Source organism: Equus quagga, chromosome 18 (genome assembly GCF_021613505.1).
Source record: "Equus quagga isolate Etosha38 chromosome 18, UCLA_HA_Equagga_1.0, whole genome shotgun sequence".
NCBI lineage: Eukaryota > Metazoa > Chordata > Mammalia > Perissodactyla > Equidae > Equus > Equus quagga.
In genome coordinates this window covers 20,228,197-20,247,276 of record NC_060284.1, presented here as the reverse complement: position 1 = coordinate 20,247,276, position 19,080 = coordinate 20,228,197, and the positions used below count along the sequence as shown (strand labels likewise).

General features: G+C 42.0%; 1 pseudogene; it reads right to left on the bottom strand.

Annotated features, from left to right (window-relative positions):
* Positions 1–468: 468 nt before the first annotated feature.
* Positions 469–1,029, bottom strand: LOC124230114 (60S ribosomal protein L9-like; annotated as a pseudogene).
* Positions 1,030–19,080: the final 18,051 nt, after the last annotated feature.

Below are 19,080 nucleotides of genomic sequence, written 5' to 3'. Positions count from 1 at the left end.
GTTGCTTCCAAGTTTTGGCAATTATGAGAAAAGCTGCCATAACCATTCATGTGCAGGTTTTTTTGTGGATGTAAGTTTTCAATACCTTTGGGTAAATACCAAGGAGCACGATTGCTGGCTCATGTGGTAAGAGTATGTTTAGTTTTGTAAGAAATCGCCAAACTGTCTTCCAAAGTGACTGTACATTTTGCATTCCCACCAACGATGAATGAGAGTTCCTGTTGCTCCACATCCTCACCAGCATTCAGTGTTGTCAGTGTTGTGAATTTTTGCCATTCTAATAGGTGTGTAGTGGTATCTCATTGTTTTAATTTGCATTTCCCTGATGACATATGATGTGGAACATCTTTTCATACGATTTTTTCTTTCAATAGATGGCTTTTACTACATCTTTAAAATATCACAAATAGGTCTTAGGAATCATCCAGCATCTTGTTCCTATAGCTGGATGGCTTAGAACTTATCAGCTTACTGAACTGTTCTTTTTTCATGTTGATAGATACCATCCAAAAATTTTCTGACATCCTTGTTTTTAACTGTTGTGGCTTGCTGAATCAAAGCAACTGAACTTGATATAAGTTCAATGTCATTTCCTTCAAGAATTAACTCATCTTTCTGGGCTTGAGATGCTCAACAAGCAACACATGGCCTCATCCAAATCCTGTGGATGTATTTTTCACCAAAGAAATTTTGGATTTCAGCAAGATACCCATTCTCCTAAATAATGACATTCATGGCGAAGTGAGCAGACGCAGAACTCATCTTGGATCAGAAGCCCGGTGTAACACCCTGGATCTGTTCTGTACATGATACAGGGAGTGCTGGTACCAGTTCCTTTCAATTTTCCCACCATTTCTCAACGTGGAGCCTCTTCTTTTTCTTTCCACAGAGACTGAGTTCTACATTGATGTGATTGAAGTCCTTCTGCCGGGTTCTTCTGCAGCCCTTCACAATAACTGAGTGTCCCTTCTGGGTGATGTCAACATTTTCTGGAATGTCAACAGTTTGATTGCTGAGAATGGTCTTCATTGTCAGAGCAGATGCAGCAAAGAGCTTATATGCTTATTTGCCATCGGTATATCTTCTTTGGTGAGGTGTCTGTTAAGGTCTTTGGCCCATTTTTAATTGGGCTGTTCGTTTTCTTATTGTTGGATTTTAAAAGTTCTTTGTATATTTTGGATCACAGTCTTTTATCAGATGTGTTTTTTGCAAATATATGCTCCCAGTCTCTGGGTTCTCCTCTCAGTCTCTTGACATTGTCTTTCACAGAGCAGAAGTTTTTAATTTACTGAAGTCCAGCTTATTAATTACTTCTTTCCTGGACTGTGCCTTTGGTTTGTATCTAAAAGTCATTGTCATACCCAAGGTTGTCTAGATTTTCTCATATGTTATCTTTTGGGAGTTTTATAGTTTTCTGTTTTACGCTTAGGTCTATGATCCATTTTAATTTTTGTGAAGGGGGTAAGGTTTGTGTCTAGATTAGTTTCCAGGTAGTGAAAATACCTTATAAAGACAAAATAATCCAAATTCCTCCCTCCCTTCCCTGTGTCATTGCTGTCATTCATTTTACTTATATATAAGCATATATATGTACATATATATACACACATAAGATATATACATAAGTATATATAATCAAATGTATTCTTGCTATTATTATTTGGAACAAACTGTTACCTGTTAAATCAACTAAGAATAAGAAAAATAAAAGTTTTTATTTCTTCACTATTTTGTCTTCAGTGTTCTTCCTTTCTTTATGTAGAGTTTCTGACCTATACTATTTTCCTTCTCTCTAAAGAACTTCTCTCAATGTTTCTTGCAAGGCAGGTCTCTTGGCAACACATTCCCTCAATTTTTGTTTATCTCAGAAAAATCTTTATTTCTCCTTTAGTTTTGAAGGATGATTTTGTGGGGCACAGAGTTGTAGGATGGTGGGTTTATTTCTTTCAAGACTATAACATTTTGCTCCACTCTCTTCCTTCTTACATGATTTCTGAGAAAAAGCAAAATATAATTCTTATCTTTGTTCTTCTGTAGGTGAGATCTTTTTTCCTACGACTTCTTTCAGGATTTTTCCTTCATCTTTGATTTTCTGTCAGTTGAAAATGATATGCCTGGGTATAGGGTTTTATTTATTTATTTTTTTTGCATTTACCCTGCTTAGTGTTCTCTGAGTTTCTTGGCTCTGTGGTTCAGTGTCTGACATTAACTTGGGAAGTTCTCAGTCGTTATTGTTTCAAATATTTCTTCTGTCCCTTTCCCAATTTCTTCTCCTTCTGGTATTCCCATTACATGTATGTCACACCTTTTGTAGTTGTCCCACAGTCCTTGGGTGTTCTCTTCTTTTTTTCACTCTTTGTTTTTTGTTTTTCAGTTTTGGAAGTTTCTACTGAGATATCCTCAAGCTCAGAGATTCTTTCCTCAGCTGTATCCAGTCTACTAATCCCTTCAAAGGCATCCTTCATTTCAGTTATAGTGCTTTTGATATCTAGTATTTCTTTTTGGTTCTTTCTTAGGATTTCCATATCTCTGCTTACATTGCCCATCTGTTCTTGCATAGTGTGTCCTCTACTCATTACAGCCCTTAGCATATTAATCATAGTTGTTTTAAATTCCTGGTCTGATAATTCCAACATTTCTGCCATGTCTGATTCTGAGGTTTGCTCTGTCTCTTCAAAAACAATTTTGTTTACATTTTAGTATGCCTTGTAATTTTTTCTTGATAACAGGACATGATGTACCAGGTAAAAGAAACTTCTGTAAACAGAGCTTTAGTAACATGGTGGTGAGGTGTGGGGAGAGAGGGAGAGTTCTGTAGTCCTATAATTAGATTTCTGTCTCTCAGTGAGACTATGCCTCTGGACTTTGAACCTGACAAGTATTTCTCAGGGTTTTTTTCTCCCCACTTCGGTGGGACAGGATGGGCTGGAGTTGGGTATTTCCCTTCCCCCAGGCCAGTTAGGCTCTGATAATACCTCAGCAGGTTGTTATCTGGTTAACTAGTTTCCCTGAGAGCAGGCCTTGTTAAGAACAGAGTGCTCTGGTATATTTCAAATGGCTCCTTTTCCCCTCCCCCTCGGAAGCCCAAGGGGATTCTGCTCAGATATTTACTGTGAGAACTCCACCAAGTTCTTGGAGGTAAAACTCACATAAGTTTGGGGCCCTCCCTAAGACTTGGTCCCCCTGCAGTTTTTAACTTTCAGACTTGTCCACATTGAGTCTTCTTTAATTCATTAATCACAGTGCAGGTTTTCCTCCCCCTGCACTGGTTCCCACAGCAGTATCCACTGAAGACTGCTCAGGTAAGTTGTATTTGCCTTATTTGACTCCCTGTACTTGCCTGTCTGTCTCTCCAATTTTAGGGGCAGGAGTTTGCTCTCTGTCCCCTTCTCTCTTACGAATCCAAGAAAAGTTGTTTATTTTTTAATCCATTTAGTTTTTTAGTTGTGGTTAGGACCACGTGGCGATTTCCAAGCTCCTTAGATGTGGAAGTGGAAACTACACTCCTGAGTTTCTTGCCTGGCTGGAGGCATTTATGAATCTCCAGGTTTCCTGGGTCCCAGGTGAGACGTAGCATGTGTTGTAAGTGGTTCCACCTAACCAGCCAGGCCCAGGAACAGCCCTCACATGCAGGAGAGTGTTCCCTCCTCGGAAAATATGATGCAGTCCTGCCTGAGACAAGACCTATGTACATACAGTGTGGTCCAGACAATGAATGCTCACCTGGCCAGTGGCCAGTCCTATGAGCCTTGATAAAGAAACTCACGTTCCCAGAAAATTCCCAAGCTTTGTCATTTATATCCTCCTTTACTGCATAGGTCCTTTTAATCTTAATCCTTTTAAGATTTCACTGCTTGTAGGCTTCTTGGATGACATAGCAACCTATTGATTGGACACATGATCCCTGTTCAGACGCCTCCTCTGTTGTCATGAACGTGCTGACAGAGAATGTGGGCCCAATATCACTGCATATTCTTATTCTATTTTTTTCAAGAAAAAAATGGAAAATTGATTATTTATTATTGTAGTAAAATATACGTAACATAAAATGTACCATTCTAACCATTTAAGTGTACAGTTTAGTGGCATTAAGTACATTCACCTTGTTGTGCCATCATCACCACCATCCATCTCCAGAACTTTTTCGTCCTCCCAAACTGAAACTCCAGACCCATTGAACGCCAGCTCTTCCTTCCTCCCTCTGCCCAGCTCCTGGTAACTGTTACTGAGCCCTAAAGGACCGGTGAACCGCAAGTGGGTCCTGTTGCCCAGAGCTGCTCGCGCCAGTAGGAGAGCGGGTTCAAGCAGCAGAGCGGAAACTTTATTCGTTGATCAATGAATGGAGGAGGCAGAGCTCATGCTCTAAAAACACCTTCTCCTCGAAGGGAAGGTGAGCAAGGTTCTTATGAGATGTAAAGAGGAGGGGTCTCCATGTCATCGCTTGGGGTGGGGGCATTTGGGGCATGTGCAGAGCTTCCCTTTGTGCACATGTGAAAGCTCCTTTTGCGCACAGCACCCCCCCTCACCATCTTGGGCCTTGCTGGTTTGGCCCAGTTATGCAGTTTGGCCATCTGGCAATGTTCTGCTTTGGCTCCTATAAGCAAGCACAGCTTAAAGCCTTAGACATGGAAAATGTTTTAGGGACTTCTCTGGGTGACATAACCACTATTCTACTTTCTGTCTCTATGAATTTACTACTCTAAGCACCTCATATAGGTGGATCATACCATATTTGGCCTTTTGTGACCAGCTTATTTCACTCAGCATAATGTCTTCCAGGTTCATCCATGTTGTAGCATGTGTCAGAATTTCCTTCCTTTTTAAGGCTGAATAATATTCCACTATATGTATGTACCACCCTCATTCCTTTATCTCTCATTGGACATTTGAGTTGCATCTACCTTTTGGCTGTTGTGAATAATGCTCTAGGAACATGGGTGTACACATATCTGTTTGAGTTCTTGCTTTCAGTTATTTTGGGTATATACCCAGAACTGGTGTTACTGGATCATATGGTAATTCTATTTTAAATTTTTCTGAGGAATTATCATGCTGTTTACCTCAATGGCATTTTTATTACCCCATTTTACATTCCCTCAGCAGTGTATAAGGGCTCCAATTTCTCCACATCCAAACCAACAGTTGTTCTTTTCTTTTCTTTGATAATAGCTATCCTAAGGAGTGAAGTGGTATCTCATTGTGGTTTTCATTTGCATTTCCCCTATGATTAGTGATTTTGTGCATCTTGTCATGTGCTTTTTGGCCATTTGCATATCTTCTTTGGAAAAATATCTATTCATGTCTTTAGCCCATTTTATGATTGGGTTGTTTATTTTCCAGTTGGGTCAGAAATATGATTTTGGGGCCGGCCCTGTGGTCAAATGCTTAAGTTCGCGTGCTCAGCTTCAGCAGCCTGGGGTTTGCCAGTTCGGATCTTGGGTGCGGACCTACACACTGCTCATCGAGTCATGCTGTGGAGGCATCCCACACAGAAGAACTAGAATGACTTCCAACTTGGCTATACAACCATGTACTGGGACTTTAGGGAGGGAAAAAAAAGAAATATGATTTTTTTAATGGTCTTAACCAAATGTTAAATATTGGTTACTAGATAGACATTGTTAAGAATGCTATGAAAAAAAAATGTGGAGGTGAAACAAATCCCGTCAGTGGGGTGGCTCCAGCCCAAGTGCCCCAGTTCACCGTCTCTGCCTGGATGGCACAGGTTGTTCTAAGGGTGTTGACCAGAAAACAAAGCATGATGGGAAGGACCAAATGAAGGGCATTCACTGTTGAACACATGTAGTGCTTTCCAAAGTCCCATTTTCTTCCCTTTTATTACCAAAGCCAAAATCCATCGGCCTTACCTGTATTCACTGTAGCAATGAAAGCAAAGTACACATTTGACTTTATCTAAGGGAGGGAGGGCCTCACCTGGTGAGGAGGCAGAGGAAACTTCCCATTGACGGAACGTGAGTCAGTAAAGACCTTTGTCCCATTGTACAAGTTTTCACCGAAGAATATTCCTTTGTAAGACTCTTTTGACTCACTCAGTTGACAGGAGGAGAAAATGGCAGTGACATTGATATGAAAGTATATTAACTAGATAACTCAAGGAGACAGCGACTGACCCCGTGCTGATCTCTTCCAGCACTGCTAGGATAGGTGCTCAGGCGGGCTCAGTGGAAACATCCTGGACTATCTTGCTTTGTGACCTTGTGCTCTGAGCTGTTTCTTCCCTTATAAAATGGGCTGAATACCTCCCTGGAGGGGCTTTTTGAAAGAGTAAAATTTTTTTTTTTAAAGTGGAAGTGCTTTTTAATGTAATGTTATGTGGCACTCACTTTTGAACTCTCATTTCTCTGGGTCCTCCTAGTCCTGGGGACAAGCGTGGGAGTGGGTGATGCATGCAGTGGTGTTGATCTGGGCCTCCCTGAGTGCAATAACTGAAGCACCGAGCCCCCTGGACTTTGCCCTTGAAGGTTGATGAGGTTTTTTCTGCTGTAATCATTACTCTTTGACCCTTCCCCTTGGCAGCCTGCGGGCCTCCTCCTGGCTTCCTTGGAGGCCACAGTCATGCTTCTCCAGCACATCCCTGGCAAAGGCACTGCTGCAGTGCACCAGGGTGGCCCTGTCCTGTGCACCCCACACCGCGGCAAGCTCAGGACTTGCTCCTGAGTCTCCTGTCCACACTCCCTCGGGGCTGAGAGATATCCCCCAACAAGAGAACATGGTTCTCTAAGCTGAAGTCTCTGAAACTTAGACAAATTTAAACAGGCTCTTTAAAGGAGGAAAACGATCTCACAGACCCTGAGAATACAGCTGAGGACCTCCAGGAATCTTTGGATTCCAGTTGGGGAGCAGTGTTCTAGGATACCCAGCGATGAGAAACAGGAGGGCGTATGACAGACAGAGCCATGGCCTTTACACACCCTAGACCCTCTCCTTGCTAGCTGTGTCACCTTGGGCAAGTTTATCAGCGTCTTGAGGTTCAATATCCTCTTCCATAAAATTAGGGTAATAATACCCATCTTATCAACATGATGAGAGGGCTAAATGAGATCAAATAAGGTGACTGACATTTGGGGGGAGCTTAACAAAACTAATTCTTCAACAGCTTGGAGGTGGAGAAAAGTGCCAGGGACAAGGCCATGAAGAATTTGTTTGGTGCCAGCCACAGGGGTGAAGGTGAGGTGAAGCCACACATTCTTCATCTCCAAGGAGCCAGGGTCCAGGAAGAGTCCAAGACCGGGCATCCTCATGCCACCCAGTGGGTTCCCTGTCCTTAGTGGGTGGTTTCCTGAGATGTGGGAGGGTTGTGTCCCCTAAAGTCAGTGTCATACAGGCCCACCCTCTGTCCTTCTTCATCATGTCTCCCTAGAGGCTTGGGGGGCTGCCTGAGAGCTGACTTATTCCCGAATGAGTAGGAAGAATGGGCTCCTCATTGTGCCTTTCAACACAAACAGCCATAGCTACCATTATTCAGGGCCAGCCTGTGGAGAGAATTATATAACTGTGCAGATTAGGGCCATGACAAATTCACGGTTTTCAAAATCCATTAACCCTTAATGATCCTTTTGTCGTGGGTCAGCTCCTTCTCCTGTTTCCCTCAGCTGCTCTTCCAAACCTTAACCCTTCTCCACAAATCCCCTCACTTACCTCTGTCCTCGCCCCCTCTGCACGTGTGGTGCCCTCCACTTTGAGGAAACCCAGTCTGCCAGCTATCGACTTTCCCATTCTCACTCTGCATCTTCAGAGTTGTCTCTGGCACCAATCCTTCCCTCCTCCCCTCCAGCCTGAGAGATGAGAGACATTTCCTTCTATCCAAGGACAATCCCTGTGGAGTGGACCCCTGTTCCTTTTGCCTCCCCGTTGTCCCTTCCTCTGACCAAGAAGCCCTAATTGCCCTTTTAGAACCATCCTCTTCCATTCTTAGTCCATGTCATTGAGTTGACATTGACTCCACCTGAATTCCTGCTCCAGAGGTGGACATGTGATGAGTTTGGGCCAATCAAAACACCCCATCTCCCTGCCCACAGTTAACGGGTCAGAATGGACTCACAACTGAAACCCAGGCCAGTCAGAGTCAATCCAGAGCCTCTGTGCAGAGCCACTGAGATGTAGGTTATTTATTTTACTGAGACTGTGGGCCTCAAAGACCACAGAATGATGGAGATAGTGAGCACCATCTTTGCAACCACATGGGTGCAGACTGCCTGAAAAAAGTGAAACTGAGAGAGAGAGAGAATCCTGACAACATTTTGTTGAGTCTTTGGAGGCAGCCACACCTGCATTTTTTTCAGTTGCATGAGTTAGTCAGTTCTCTTTTTCTCTTAAGCTGGTTGGGTTTCTGTCACTCACAACAAAGAGGTCTGAAAACACAGTCTCTTTTAAACTGTAAATGTCACTAGGAAAGAACTGTCTGTGTCTGTGTTGTTCATTTCCGGCACTCAGGAAGGTGCCTGAGTGCTCCATAAGTCTTTATGACTAACCCACCCTGTGACTAGTGTCGATGATCCCATCTTTTCGCCTCACCTCCATCTTTGTTCCTTTAACATATTCTTCCTGTGTTTTAAGCCTCTCCCTTCCTCAGAAAGAATATATGTTCAATTCCCCCAGTCCTAAAAATAGAACCAAGGACATAACAACAAAACAAAAATCTTCCTTCGTTATGGCATTTCTTTCTAGCATCTTGACCTACTTTCCCATCTCTTTTGAGCTTTTCAAAAGCATATTCTTAACTCATTGCAACCTGGCTTCTGTCCCAACTGTTTCCACGTTGTCACGGTCATTCCTGACATCACTGATGTGAAAGCATAGAGTCAGCAACTCTCTGTCAGCCACTCTTATTACTGTTGACACAGTCAAAAGATCCCTCTCTTTCCTAGGAGGCAGGGTGTCCCTCAGAATCTCCCAGACTCCACCCTCTGGATCTCAGCTAATGGTTCTGCCTTTTGCCTGACAGTTCTGCTTGAATACTAGCCTTCCATAACAGAGCACTGGAAATTCTTTTCTTGCATTGGAACTGCAGCGCCACAGCACTCTCTCTCCCTGGCCTTGGTAATTTTCCCCAGGTGGAAAAGTACATCAGGCCTCTGTCTTCCAGTGTCTAAGGCCCACACTGATGTCATGTTTTGACCTTCAGGGTAATACCCAGTGGAGGATGGTCGTTGTGGCTCAGGCCTCCCTCAAGCCTGGTACTCTTAGCTCAATAATTTTCAGAGGCCAGACTCCTAGGTCAGCCCCTTAGGGATTGAACTGGGAATATTCTCTGCAACGTCCAGGATTAGACTGGAGATGGAGTCCATTTTATCTGAGCTGGTGTACTATTACCAGAGGCCATTTCAGGAACGGCACTATGAAAGGAGGTGTCCTGTCACACCCATCCAGGAGTCCCTCTGGGGATTAATCCTGGCTGGTTCTGATGACCTGAAATTTTGGCTTCAGCTACTTTCCAAGTGAATGTGCACAAATGACCTGAATTATTTAATATATAGAGGCTTAAGAGATTAATGGTCTCTGCCCATCCTGCTAGCTTTGGAAAATGACAGAGTCCTCCAGTGGCTACATCAGTTTCATTTATCCATTCAGCAAATATTTGGCAAGCACCTACCGCCTTCAAGGAGTTTATTATCCACATAGGGACAAAAATCATGCAGATAAATAGCTTTAATAAAATGTGCCATTAAATTTCAAATAGGTTTTCTTCTGTTAAAAGGCCACAAGGAGCCTTAAGAGTAAGAGTTAAGTCAACAAATATGAAGAACTCGCTTAATCTAGTAAAACACTAGGCGTTCGCATTCAGTCATGGCAAAACGTGGTGGCACGTCTGCGTCTAGCGCAGTCCCTGCGGTGGACCCTGGGAATTGTACTTCTAACAATGTTGTGTCCCTAGGTGATCCTGATGTGCCCCTAGGTTTGGACATCTGTGATACATCTCACCCTTTGCCTTCAGAACTGGATGTGACCTCTCGGTGTCATTTGATGGTATCTGCTTTTTTTTTCCGGTGAGGAAGGTTAGACCTGAGCTAACATCTGTTGCCAATCTTTCTCTTTTTCTGCTTGAGGAAGATTGTTGCTGAGCTAACATCAATGCCAACCCTCTACTTTTTCTGTGGGAGGCTTGATGAGCGGTGTGTAGGTCTGCAACCAGGATCTGAACCCATGAACCCCAGGCTGCTGAAGTGGAGTGTGGGAACAACACCAGTGGGCTGGCCCCAGTATCTCCTTGAAAGTGGGTCATCTCTTGATTCTCTGACTGTACTCTTTCTGGTTCTCAATCTTTCTGGTTTTTCTCAGTCTCTTTCCCTGGCTGCTCCTGTTCTACCAGCCACGTGTTAGTTTTCCATGGCTGTCATAACAAATTACTTCAAACTTAGTTGACTTGAACCGACACTAATTTATTATCTTATAGTTCTGTATGTCAGAAGTCCAACACAGTCCTAAGGGGCTAAGACAAAGCTGCCGACCCAGCTGCAGTCCTTTCTGGAGACTCGAGGGGAGAATGTGTTTCCTTGCTTCTTCCACCTTCAAAGCCAGTAACGGCTGGTCGAGTCTTCCTCACACTGCCTTATTCTGACCATCCTTCTGCACACACATCTCTTTCTTGACTATCCTCTTCCTCCTTCCACTTTTAAGGACCCTTCCATTCCTCCATCTTCAAAGCCAGCAATGTGGGGCTGAGTCCTTCTCATGCTGCATCTCTCTGACCTCCTCTTCTGTTTCCTTCTTCCACTTTTAAAGGCTTTCGTGATTATATTGGGCCCACCCGGGTAAACCAGGCCACTCTCCCTATTTTAAGGTCAGCCGATGAACAACCTCATTGCCATCTGCTTTGTCATGTATCTTGACCTTGTTACAGGTCCCAGGGATTTGAGTGTGGATGTCTTGGGGGCTATAATTCCACTGCTACAGGCCCCTTTATTGTGGTTGTTCTCTACCCTCTCTTTGCAAACTCAGGCCTTCAGGGGCCAAGCAGCCAGTGTAATGGAGTGAAGCTGGACAGGGAGACAGAAGTGGAGAGCTGGAGGCCCCTTTTAAAGGGGTAGTGGCTGACCAGCCCTGGCCAGTTGTTGCTGTGTGAGAATGTGGGCCCAGCATTGCCAGATCTTCTGATTTTTCAGAAAAGCCAGAACTTTAGATTTTCTTTCTCTGTTATAACCCCCAACTTTTAAATGTTGGCAATGAATTTAAATATTTGAAAGCATTACACAAGCCAAACCAAACACATCTACTATTGTGTTCAGCCTTGAGCTGTCCATTTGTAACCTCTGCTGTCTATGTTCCCCCTAGAAACGAGCTCATTATGCCTAAGGATTCAACTACCACCTGTATTATGCACGATGACTCTCAAACCTATACGTCCATCCAGACCTCTCTGATGAGCTGAGAACAACATCTCCAACTACATTCTCAACAGCCACACCAACTTGTGACCTCCCTGACCAATCTGCTTCTCAAAGCTGAAACCCGGGCGTCCCTCACTTTGCAATCCAATGGTCACCAAGTCATGTTATCTGTCTCCTCCTTTGCACTTTACTTGGGGCCTTGATTGCCTCTTTACTGGATTATTTTAACACTCTTTTTACTCATCTCTTAGGACCCAAGCTTCTTCCTGCTTCAAGTCTAAGTTCTAAAATATGGCTATGATCAGATCATCTTTCTCTTCTACTTCACATCCTTCAATGGTTTCCAATAACCTACAGGATGAAGTTCTAAGTCCTCAGTATGGTGATCCATGCCACTGATGATATGACCCCACATGGCCTCTCCAACCTCATTTCTGACCACTTTGTAATTGCTATCTGGTGTTCCAGTATCACAGAACATTCACTGCACTTCCCTGAATCCATAATGTGGTTTAACACTTGCTGTTGCCTTTGACTGGCATGTCCTTCCCTACTGATATACCTGGAGACCACCCGCCCTTCAACCCAAAGCTCAGGGCTTACTTCCTTGCTGAGATGTTCTCTGACTCCTTCCCCTCATCCTTTCCACGGCCCTTCCTCTTGGCTATCACTGTGCCTTGCTTATGCATTTCTTTTTGTTCCTGTCTCGCATGACTTTCTTTATTCACGTATCTGAATCCCATCTTTGTGTCTTATCATCTTTGTGTCATGAGTACTTAACACGAGGCCCTCACAGTAGACACGCCTAATGATATTTCTGAATGAACAAATGAATGAATGAAGGAGCCATGCTAGACAGATGGCATCTGTCCTATTTATGATCAAAATTACCCCCAAGGAGTTGTAATTCTTTGATGAGTTTCTCATTCCTCTCTTCAAATAAGTTTCTATCTTCCGCCAGCTGCTGAAGCTCTTTGAATGCTTTAAAATGCAGAATTCAAAATTGGCTGCCAAGAAATGCCACTTCATTTCCTTTCTAGAATAGCATAATTTTCCCCATGACCCAGACAAAACAGCAACCCTTGGCTAATGTTTCATAAAAAGGGATTTTTTTTCAGGGAAAAGGGGTTAACTAGAGCGGAATTTATCTTGGCTCATTTCCGCCATGTTTGCTCCCTAGGTGTTCCTGTCCAGGTGTGAGGACTCTTTCCTGTCTAGACACAGGGGCGGGTCATTCCAGGTCAGGCTTTTAATCTGATGGTGACCCCACCTCAGGAAGTGCCAGGACCCTGTGAACCTTGCAGGCTCCCACAATGTAGTCATAGGTCTAGGTGAGGGCCACAATTTACAAGGCGTTTCTCTCTCCAACAGAGAGCAGATTAGTCATCTTTCTAAAAATAGAAGGAGCAGGCACACAGGGGCACTTGTCTTCACTGGGAGCCCAGCCAGCAAAGCCCGTAGACCGACTGGAAGAGTTGGGTTAAGATGAGCCCGGGGGGCGGTCCCGAGATTACCCACAGTCTGCCCAACTGTAGTGGGGCAGGCGCCAGGGGCAGAAAAGAGAAACCAGATACCACTTTTTTGATGCCCGAGGTTTTCTCTTCTGGTGTGTCCCTGGATATATCACCTCCCCCTGCTCCTGGAGGCGGGAGGACAGAATTAACATCCACTGCATCCCTACTGGGAAGCAGGAAGTGTGTTAGATGCTTTTCTTTTTTGACTTGTTTTAGTTTTATTTGCATTCTTAAATCTCCATTTTGCAAGTGAGGAGTCTGAGGATCAGCCAGGCCAAGTAACTCGCTTGATTCTACACAACTAGTAAGATAGAGCTGAAATGTTATTCTGGGTAGATGTTATTTTAAAGCCCATGCTTGTTCCACTTATAATGGTGCTGTGAGAGAAAAACAGCTATAAAATCTGGTTTTTGTGCTTGTGTAACAGAATTCACACCTTATCTTAGCCCACCCAGTTTATGGTCTTATTGGGCTAATGTGTCCAGAACATTCTCAGGCCAACATTTGGGCAATCAATCAACACACATTATGTGAAGTGACTGCCAGGTTGATCCAAAGAGGCAGAAGATTCAGCCCGTGTGGCAGGATGTACAGGCCTCCTGGCAAGATGCAGAGCCCTATGGTAATATAGGAGCTGCTGCAAGTAAGCATGTCAGCAATTCTGGACATTTCTACTATGACACCCACGATGGTGATGATCTCATGGGTGACACAGTCCCTGGGGTCTTTGTGGGACAATAACTGTCACATCTCCTCTTTTGGCCACTCAAGAAAGTGTGTTAGGCTGCAAGTAATTGGGAGAATGTTGTTAAAGGGATTTCTTGAATCAAGGAGGATCTTTGGTATTTTAATTGTTAGTAACTAAACATCAGTTGCAATCTCACAATAGATGACGGTACATCCATGTGTTTGGAGCTCCTGTGCCTACGAATCAGTGCAGGAGACAGCCAAAAGTCTAATGTGGACAAAACATGCTGTGAGCTGAGGGGAGGGGGACCTTGATGGGGCTGGAGCAGGCGGATGTCTTATGGGAAAGAGCGGATGATGGAGACTCATGCTAGCGTCGGGCCTGGCATGTGGAGGAGTTTAATGAATGGAGTGAATTGAAAAATGCAGGGCACACAAGGGCCTCATGCCAAAGGGCTGCAGATGCCGGCCAGTCACACCCAAGGTCCAGCCCAAGGCAGGATCCTGTCTCCCCAGGGCAATGAGGACACACAAGTAAACCCTCCCCCATCCTACCTGCAGACTCAGTATCTTAGGGAGAGAATCAGGTGGAGAGGGGTGCTCTCGGAGACACTGAGTATTTTCTAAAGCAACTGCTTGACTTATCAGACTGGATTATGGCTTAAATAGAATAGCATAAGAACTGTTTCCTCCCTTAGCCAGAGGGTAGGGGCTTGCAGGGTGCTTAATAAGGAGCTTAATAAGGGCTAAAGTGAAGGAGCTACATAGTCCCTACCCTAAGTGGAGCGTGAAATAAATTTTGTGACTCTGTTACATTTATATTGCTATTTGCTGGTTTTTCTATTTTAGATTGTGTCTTTTACCACCTCATGGCACTTTCATCCTAATTTTTGGTAGTTAATAAGACTATCTTTAGTTCTTCTGTTGGTACCTTTGTGTGACTTCAAATTATATGCTTCAAATCCCTTTCTTGTTCCGTCAACTTTCGGTGATGTCTCTGAGTTCCCATTTTGTACGGTAAGGACACTCCTCCATCCACTACTCCTTCTGCATTCTAATTTTGGTCATTTGGATAATTAATGTTTATCTTCTGTTCTGTAACCACATTTGAGTCTTATTTTACATTATGTGTAGGCTGATTCTAAAAGGTTGAGAATCAAAAATAATTTTATGCTGCTTTGGCTAGGGAATACTTTTCCCTGTAGAGCCACGTGTCAGTGTCAAGACGTCTGCACCTCCAGGGGGGCGTGAACACCGTGTAACAAATTACCATAAGCTTAGTGGGCTACCAAATGACGCAGGTGCTTCGTGGCTTACCAAAACAACGCAAATCTGTAGTTTTGGAAGTCAGAAGTCCTCTGCTGGTCTCAGTGGGCTAAGATCAGGGTGTCAGCAGGGCTGGTTCCTTCTGGAGGCTCTAGGGGGAAAATTTGTTTCCTTGCCTTTTCCATCTACTGAAGGTCACCTGCATTCCTGGGCTCATGGCACCTTCCTCCATTTTTAAAGCAGGGACCATTGCATTTCTCCGATCCTTCTTCCATTATCAGTTTTCTCTCTGACAGTAGCCTGTAAATGTTCTCTGTTATTGAGGACTCATATGATTATGTTGGGCCCACCTGGATAATCCGGGATAATGTCTCCATCTCAAGTTCCATAATCTTAATCACACCTGTAAAGTCCCTTTTGCCATGTAAGGTACCATATACACAGCTTCCAAGGATCAGGGCATGGACCTCTTTAATGAATTGTTATTCCGCCTACCACACAAAATAAAATATTCCTCGTGTTGAGAAGAAATAGATTCTACTTCTTATACTCCCATCAGTTGCTCAAAATTCACACTACATTTTAATGTGCTTCATTTTTGGACTGCAATTTTCTTATTTAGGTTTTTTTGTTGTTTTCAGTGGAGTCTCCGTTTTTCTTTTTTTTTTCTTAGAAGAAGTATATTTTCTCTACATCAAGTCCTTAATGTCTTCCTGCCTTTTGCCTCAATTCTATGTGTTATTAAGATCCACGTTAGCCTTTTTTTTTTTTTTAATACAATGTTTTTGGAGCTCACCAAATTCTTGTTCTCATTGGGACCAGTTGCTTTCTAGGCCTACTGTTCTGTTCTCACCTGGGATTTCTTGTCCTTGAACTCTTGGTTTGATCCCATCATTTCTTATATTCCACATCTTCATATTTGTTGTATTTTACCCTAATTTTCAAGTAACTTCCCATGAAACAATGCATGGGAGATAACCTCTCTGCATTCTTATGTGAAAAATGACCTTCCCCAATCGTTTACATTGTTATCTTGTATTTGCTTGCATTACCTTGATTCCGATTTCTGGTATGATTTGGCTTTCTGAAAAAAAAATGCCATTTATATATTTTCTATGAATTATTCATATTTTTTTCTAACTTTTAACTGGATTGTCTTTTGCTAGAGCTATTTTTATGTATAGTGGAGGTTATAATACATATTGCGAAATTTTCTTCCAGAATATTGCTTATTTTAATCTTTTGTTTATGGAGCTTTTTGCTTCATACATTTTAAATTTATGGCTTAAATTTATGTAAAGTGTTCAGTCTTTTCCTTTATGGCTTCAGGGTTTTGGGTTTTGCTCAGAAAGACTTAGATATTCTAAGTTAGACAGATGTTATTACGATTTTTTTCTGATAAATGTGTACTTCTATTTATGTTTCATTCTGAATCCATCTTGAATTTGAGTCTATGTTTATTATAAAGTGTTAAAATTTTCAAATGGATAGCCAGTTGTCTCAACACCATTCATATATTAGTTTATCGTTTCCATCCTGCTTTGAAATGCAATCTGCGTCAGATTATAAACTCTTGTATATTCTTGGGACTTTTTCTGAACTGTTGTTTTCTATTGATTTATTTGTTTGGTCCCTCACCAGGAACACATTTTTTAAATTACAGTAGCTTTAAAGAGTCTTTAGACATGCACGACAACTTACTTCTTGTTATTTTATGAAATCATCTTGTAGAATTTTGTATTTGTACTTTTTCCTGAAATCTTAAGAATAAGGTAGATAAACTCCATAAAAATTCTTTAGGATTTTGATTGGAAAACATTGAATTTATAGATTAATTTGAAGAGCCTCTTTACAACATTACCTCTTGTTACAGGAAGTTATTCTGACACTTGTTGAAATGGTAGACTTCACTCAGGGCTATTGCGATAGGTGTCGACTATCACAACGTGGGAGAGAGATTGGGCTCAGCTCTGAATACAACAAAGACAAGTGGCAGTTTATAGCCAGTGAGCAGATGAGTGGGTGAAAAATTACTAAGAGGAGACCTCAAGGGTAGGGAGATGCTTGATAAACCAACTTAGGATTCTTGCGGAAGGAAGACCATGGTGGTCAGATGTCAAGGACTGGGGGATTCTTGTTAAACTGACTTAGAAGGACTCTGCTAGCAGGCTGAAGACAGGATCCAAGGATGAGGCCTAGTTGAAAAGAGGGCTTGGAGGAGGCTATCCGAAGTTTGATCAAAGAGAAAGTTTTTGTCACTCTCGCCATCTAAGAACATAATGGTTCTCTATATTATTCAAATTCTATTCTATGTTCTTCTAAAAAGATTTACAGGTTTTTAAAATCAGATCTCCTTTTTTGTTACATTTATTCTTTATTATGATATAGTTTTTTGATATTGTGAATGGGATTTTTAAAAATTACATTTCTAATTATAAACGTTTATTTGAGTAACATAGGAAAGCTATTGATTTTTGTGGGTCTACCCTGTGTTTAGCCATCTTAATCTGCTCTGTTATGAAGTCCAATCGTTTTTCATTTTATTGTCTTGGATTTTCAGTGTAGACACATTTTGCCTCTTTAGTGCCAGTATTTAAACTTCTGTTTATTTTTTCTAATGTTATTGCATTGACTAAGGTCTCAAGAAAAGGTTGAATAATAATGGTGTCTTTTTCTTCATTTAAGTGCAAATGATTCTAATATTTCACTGTGAAGTAGCTGTTTGTGATAGGGTTCTTGTAGATTACCACTATCACCTTACTAAAGCTCCCTTCTATTCATAATTTACTAAGATATTTTTAAATTTTAAATTAGGAATGGATGCTAATGTAGTGAATTACAATAACAGAATAATTGATTTACTAAGTTTGAACTACCTTGGAATTATTGGAGAAAAACCTATTTCAGTGTTTTTCAAAGTGAAGTTAGAAATGGCTTGTGGCTTCAGAAGGAAGATCTATGAAATAATCTTTATATTCATAGTCATTTCACAAATTTTTATTTTATTTATTTGTGGTGAATGCTTACTAACATATTTGCTAATTTCTTTGCTCACCATTGCTTCTTGTATTCCACTCCTTCTCCTGGGCTTACTGTCTTTCTTACTGAAGTACATTTTAAAAGTATTTATCTCAGGACCTGGCCCGGTGGTATAGTGGTCAAGTTTGTGCACTCCGCTTCAGTGGCCTGGGGTTCACTGGTTTGGATCCCAGGCATGGACCTATACACCACTCATCAAGCCATGCTGTGGTGGCATCCCACAAACAAAACAGAGGAAGATTAGCACAGATGTTAACTCAGGGACAATCTTCCCCAAGCAAAAAGAGGAAGATTGACAACAGATGTTAGCTCAGGGCCAATCTTCCTCACCAAAAAATGTTTATATATATTTCGTTCAGTGAGGGTGGGCATGAGTGGTAAATTCTCCGACTTGAAAATGTCTCCCTGCCTCCCTCACTTTTGAAAGATCGCTTAACCTGAAATGGGATTCTAGGCTGACATATTTATTCTCAGCTCTTGAGGACGTTATTCTGCGATCTTCCAGCATGTATGTTTGCTAATAAAAAGGTCCATCTAGTTGTCATCATTTGTAGGTACCTGTTTTCTTTCTGGTTGCTCTGAAGATTTTCTTGTGCTTTTTGATGCTCTGCAGTTTCTCTCTGCTGTATCTAGTGTGGATTTGCTTTTATTCACCTTTCTATGGTCTTGATATGCTTTTTCAATCTGAAAACTCATGTTTCTTCAATTCTGGAAAATTCTCAATTATCATTGCTCTGAAAATTGAATATCTACTAGTCTCTCTTTGATATATTTTGGATCTTCTCATTTCGTCCTACAAGTCTTGTAAACTTTTACACATTTTTCATCTTTCTGAGCCACATTTGGGGTTATTTAGTCAGTTCTTTCCAATTTTCAAATTCTCTCTTCGTCTGTGTGTAGGGTATTATGCAGTAGTCTTCTGCTTCTCTCCTCAATGGCTATATATTTTGTTTTTAGAATTTTCATTTGGTTCTTCTCGCAATCTTCCCATCTTCTTAAAATTTAATTTTTGAGGATGGATTACTTAGTTTTTTGTTTTATTCCTTCACTTCTGGGAGTGCTAATTCCCATTTTGATGTATTTGCCAGTTGATTTCCTCATGTGATTTGTAATTTTCTGACATCATTTTTAGATTTTTTTTCCAGGGAGAATATTGGGTTGTCACCATGATATGGTCTTGCATTTGTATCTGACAAAGGAGTTTGACCAGTCCTGGGCAAGTTTCT